This window comes from Chelonoidis abingdonii, chromosome 19 (assembly GCF_003597395.2).
Source record: "Chelonoidis abingdonii isolate Lonesome George chromosome 19, CheloAbing_2.0, whole genome shotgun sequence".
Lineage (NCBI taxonomy): Eukaryota > Metazoa > Chordata > Testudines > Testudinidae > Chelonoidis > Chelonoidis abingdonii.
The window spans coordinates 4,127,767-4,133,784 of record NC_133787.1 but is presented as its reverse complement, the minus strand read 5'-3'; positions in this window follow the sequence as shown (position 1 = coordinate 4,133,784).

Sequence of the window (6,018 nt, the reverse complement as noted above, 5' to 3'; positions counted from 1 at the left end):
GACGCTGGAGAATGGTGAGAACAAGAACTATAGGCATTGAGCTGACAGGGCCTACGATCTGAGACTTTTGTTAGACTATTTGCACAAGGTTTTTGTAATAAACTGGTCCCAGGAGCGGTATTTGTTGAGGTCAAAGCCTGAAATGGAGTCCTTTGGGTTACTCAAGAGGAAACTGAGGCAAGGGGTCACTTGTGGGGCCTGGGAGGAGGCTACTTATTACAGTGCCCATCCATCCATCAGTATCTTGGCACAGGGACACAAGAGGGATCATCTCCAGTGCTCAGAAAGGACGCAGCTGGGACACTCCAGGGAGATCTGGCTGGCCAGCAGACACACCAAGCACAATTTGACTGCACAGATTGGGACCTCGGTCTGCTCTGACTATGAGAAGCATGACCGTATCGTTGGTAAATGTGCCACCACTGCCGTTTGTTGTGGCTACCCCGACTGAACCGCAAGGCCAGGATGTGGGCGACCCAGAGCCTGGTGAACCCTGAGCCAGACAGAGCCACGGTGTCCACAGACCATGTCCTTCCAGAGCTGGAGGATGAGCCTGAACCTCTGGAGACTACCCAACCCAGGGCTGATTTGAATGCCAGTAAGTATTGAAATGAAGCATTGAACTACACCGAGGTGTGGGTTATACCTGCCAGGGTACTGTACAGACACCATTATGTTGGTTCTCTGCCTCATGGCTTTTACCTCCACCTCTGGTGCTCAAAGGCCATGTCAGAGACTATCCAGGCTCTCCAGTCCTCTTCATGGTCACATGGAAACAGAGCCAGCCTGTAACCTCGCTAAATCCTGCCTCATACATCCTGACCCTACTCCGACTGGTCGGCTCCCCCATCCGCCAGAAAATGGTGCCATCGCATAGCTTAACATGGAAGAAGAGTGTTTTAGGTACAGGCACTTTTCTGGTAAATTACCTTCATCCTGCCCCCTTAGTCTTAATTTTTCACTAAACCGGCATCATAAGGCCTAGGAGAGAAAGCCAGAGCGCGAAGGCCATTGGGCTAGCAAGAGGTAGCCCGTGTTTCCACAGCACACGGCCTGCTGCTAAGCTTGCACAGTAATGTGGTTGGTCAATCTTTTTATTTTTCAGCGTTAACAAAGTTCATCTTGGTGTCTGACTCTGTACTAGACACAAGAGACACGTGAGTTGCATTCGTGGGTCTGGGTCTTGGGCCCCCCCTTCTATGAGGAAGCGTCACTGACCTACCATCCACGCAGACACAATAACAAGCACAGGGGTGTAGGAGTGTGGGTGGGGTTGGTGCATGGTTGTGCTTGTGCGTGTAGGTGGGAGGGAGAAGGGGCAGAAGTGCCGTCCCAGCCCCATTGCTCACAGGGAAAGAAGGGGCAGCTCCACCCTTAGCTGCTGGGCTCCTGAGGGGTGGGGAGAGAACTCTGCCTGCCTCCTGCAGCAGCCCTGATTGGCTGCTCTACCCCAGGAGGCGGGACAGTGGAGCGGGCTGAAATCCCATCCCTGCCAGGCATTGAGAGACCCGGGGATGTGGCTACAGCTCATCCCCCGGCTTCACAGCGATCCCAGGCTGCTCCAGGGTCACTCCCTTCTAAAGCCAAAGGATTAAACGTCCAGGTACCAAACCCTGTGTGAAGATCAGCCCCAAACCTCGGGCGGGGAAACGGAGCACATGAAGGCCCCTGCATCCTTCTGTCTGCTGGGGAAGGGGGCAGGTGCAGGGCTGCACAGCTGGCAGCAAACGGGCTTGCAGAGCAATCAGAGGGTGCAAACCCACTGGCTGCACTGGAGATTCACAGGCCGTTTGTCAGAGATTGCCAGGCCAGCAGGGACCATTGTGATCGTCTAGCGCGACCCTGCAGAGCCTGGGCTGGAGACCTGCCCCATTATAACTCCTGGGCAAAGCTCTGAGAAAAACAGCCAGTCCTGATTTTAAAACGGTCGGACTGGAGAATCCAACACTTGGTAAATCGTTCCAACGGTTAATTACTCTCACGGTTACTAATTGACACCTCCTTTCCAGGCTGAATTTGTCCAGCTTCAGCGTCCAGCCCCGGCTTGTGTTAGACATTTCTCTGCTGGACTGAAGAGCCCGTTATTCATATTTTTCCCATGTCGGTACCTATTAAACACACGCAGCAGAAGCACGAGCAGCAAATGTTCTGTAAAAGTGGGGTGCCACCAGTGCCCGAACTATGGCCCCCTGTGCCACTCTCTTGCCCCCAGTCCTGCTCCTTCTCCCTGAGCCCCTGCCCCTTCCCCTGAGGCCCCACCCCACCTCTTCCCCCCCAGAGTCCCCCCCCCCGCGTCCCCTTCTCCCAGAGCCCGGCCCCCAGCATCCGCTTCTTTTCTCAGAGCCCCCCCCCGAGCCTCACCCGCAGCATCCGCTTCTTCTGTTAGACACCCCATCACTGCCCCCCCAGAGTCCCCCCCCACTCGCTTCACTCTGCCCCCCTCCCATTGCTCGCCCTTACGGCTGGTAAAAAGGAATGTTGCTGGAGCCATGGACCCTGGGCACCCCCAGTTCTGGTGCCCTGATCACAAGTTATTCTCAGCTAATACCTGTGTCTAGGTATCGTCAGCGAAGGGGCTTCTGGAGGTGGCTCTTGCTCTGGTTGCTGAAACACTGGAGAGGAAGCTAGAAGCGGAGGAGCTCTGAAAAGAATCCCTCTGGCTGATTCCAAACTACCCCACTGAGCATCACTTACCCGCTCTGGTCTTTTCCCTTTTGTTTCTTTGAGGCACTGTCCTGGGCATTATAGAAAGAATCCTACATCACATCCGGGAAAGCGCTGGTGTCTAGTGATGGCAGGGCGGACAGCAGCAGCCTTTGGGAAAGGTTAGAAAACTTTTCAAAAATACGATGAACTCCCCAAAGGTGACATAGATCCACTGGGGCAGATACGGGTCTGAGAGCATTAGATCAAATCCTTTTGTGTGGAAAGGGGTGAAGGGGGTGCAGTCCGCAGCCTGGAGGAGGAAGAAGCCTCAGGATCCAGGGACCAGCAATGTACCCCCATCCCCTCCCCAGGAAAGTCCAGCGAAGTAGCAGCCTGGGGTAGCACAAGGCCAAGGCATGAGAGAGAGAGAGAGAGCAGCTGGACCCCAGCTCAGGAGCTCGCTTGACGGCCACCGGGAGGAGCCCTCAGCCCTTTACAGACACACTGATAAATCCATTGGCAAACTTTGTAAAATTATTCATAAAATATAACATGGTCCACAAATTGGGGGGGGGGGGGTGACCCACCCTCCCGAAATGGCACCCCTCATCAACCTCCTTCTTGAGTCGGGACCCCAGAACTGGCTGCAGGGTTCCAGCAGCGCCGAATACAGCGGTAAAATAACCGCCCTGCTCCTGCTTGACACGGCCCTGATCATGCAGCCAAGGCTCCTTTGCCCACAGCATCCCCCTGGGAGCTCCTGCTCAACAGCTTACCCCCATCCTTCTGCCCCAAATCTTTGTCAGAGTTGCTGCGTCCAGGATACACGCCCCCGTCTGTAGATCTGGCTACGTCCTTTGTTCCTAGGTGGACACGTTCACATTGAGCTGTTTGCTTGCAACCAGCCTCCCAGACGACCCAGACTGGCGTGAATCAGTGCGCTGGCCTCTTCGTTATTTGCCAATCCCCAGTGTTTGTGTCATCTGGACACTTCACCAGTGATGATTTTGTTTTCTTCCAGGTCCTGGGGCACCCTGGCAGGGGCTGTGTGAAAGGGACCTCTCAGAACAGCCCCTGCATGTGCTAGCAGGGCTCTGCCCCGCCCGGGGCCTGCCCAAAGCCCACAAATCGGGGGCCAGCTTGGGGCAGAGGAACAGCAAAGGGAGCTGCATCCAGCGCATGGTAACAGCCCGGGGTGCCAGCAATGGCAGAGGGCCTGGCGCGCTGGATCGGTTCCTTCATTTGGGCTGGTTGTCCTGGCCCCAGTGGGAACCCTGGAATGCCCCCAGGGTGACAGTCAATGACTGCAGTGGGAGCTGGCCTGGGGACACCTTCACTTCATGTAACGGCCCTGTCACACCCTGCGCTGAGCCGGCCCAGCTGTCACGCTGCCCTGCAGGGGCTCACGAGCACGAGCACCTGCTCAGGGCAGGCTGTTGTGAGCCAGGGCACAAACCCCGCACTGGCTGGCAGTTCGATGCACAGGGATGGGTGTAAAAGGCCAGGGAAGGCAAAGCCTCCCCACACAGCGTGCCCGCAGCCCACCTGCAGCCCTTGGAGCGCGCCATTGCGGAAAGAGTGGGAGCCCTGATTGGGGTCCTGCTCACGCTTCCCCCCAGAGACCCCGGTCCCACTTGTCCTCTTCCCATCCCAGCTCCGCCCCGCATGGGAGCCTCGCAGGGGAGGGTGAAGAGGCGCACGTGACCGGCGGGCGGGCAGGCGAGTGAGGGCGAGCACATGAGTGGCTGGGATCAGGGAGCACCTAGGGGAGGGGGCAGAAGCTTGTGAGCAGCCAGCTGGCTCAGCTGGCAGGCGAGGGGGGCTGGGGCGAGAGGAATGCCCGTATGAGTGGCTGGCCGGCTGGCTCACGGCCGGTGGGCAGAGAGGTCTGGGGGGAGGAGGTGCAGAGGTGTGAGCAGTGGGTGGAGGGGGTCTGGGGAAGAGGCTGAACAGGCACAAGGCATGGGGAAGGGGGCCAAGCAGGGCTGGGGGTGCAATGTGGGCAGGGCTTCTGGGGGAGGAGGCTGAGCGGGGTGTGTACTTAGGGGACCTTGGGGGTCTGTACTTAGATTTCACCAATCAGATATCACGTGTGAATGTCTCAGGCACCGTAACAGCTTTAACTTGGGCACTCAGTCTGTCTTGCCACCCGGGTGAGCCCTCCTTTGTGAGAGATGGTCCCTTACACCAAAGATCACAGCAATACTCAGGTTACTTCCAGTCCCAAAGGACTCACCACTTACCGCAGGACAATCGCACCTTAGATCTGACACCAAAGACAACGCTTGTAGCCAATCCTGTAACAAACCATCGACAGAGTTCTTAACGAGGGGAAGGAAATGCGAGAGGTCTTTACAAGGTTAAAGCAGGTAAATACACACACATATGATTTACACTCTTAATTGGCAAAGGGTATAACAAAGCTTCTATAATAAGCAAGCTGTGCATGTCTCTTAGGGCTGACCCAGGCTAAACACTGGGGATCTCTTGCTTATGCCTAGAAACCCTAGTCCCCAGAGTCCAAGCAGCATTGAGATAGTTTCCCCTTGTCAGGGAATAATTCATTAGCACATCTCCACTGCACGGGGCGAGAGCCATCTACAGAGTCTCTTGGCCACGGATGTTCCCCGACAGTTGGTCTGGTGTCGCTGGGCCGGCTCGGCTGGGCAGAGGATCACACCTTTTGTTGGCAGCCAGCATTTCGCACTCACTCACGTCTCTCTCCTGGCTGGTGACTCCCAGCTCTGGGGGCTCCCAGGGCAAATGCTCAGCAGTACCTCAAAGTGTGGGCTACAGCGGTTACATGAAATTAACGCAGGCAGCAACTCAAAAGCCCTCGATGACATCTGAACTCGGTGCTCGTTTTCATACTGCCAATGCCATCAGCATGATGCCTGCTGGATTTGTCACTAGCCAAGTGAGGCATGGGCAGATTAGAGATTTGTGGGGCTCTGGGCCAGAGCAAGTGGGGGCCTCCTCTCACCCCTTCCACCAGCAGTCCCCCTGCCCTGCCCCCATGCCCCAACCCCGCTCCCTGGCAGGAGCACCAGGTGGGTGGGTGGGTCAGGGCATGGGGGTGCCCATTTTTCCAGGGCCCCCCAATTGGCCAAGGCCCCATGGCACAAGCCCCATTGGCCCAGTGGCTAATCCACCACTGGGCATGGGGACTTCGGCTTAAGCTGGTGCCTGCTTTGCCAGCGACACACCAGGTCCCTGAGCACGCAAACCCAGCAGATTTGGCTCAGCTTTGAGAGTTCGCAGCCCCTGGAAAGAAGGTGCCACAACCACCTGCTCCCGCTGGCCAGTGTGAGGCCCCCACAGGTGCACTGGACATGAGCCAGAGAAAACCAGCCCAACGCCAAGGCTGCTCTG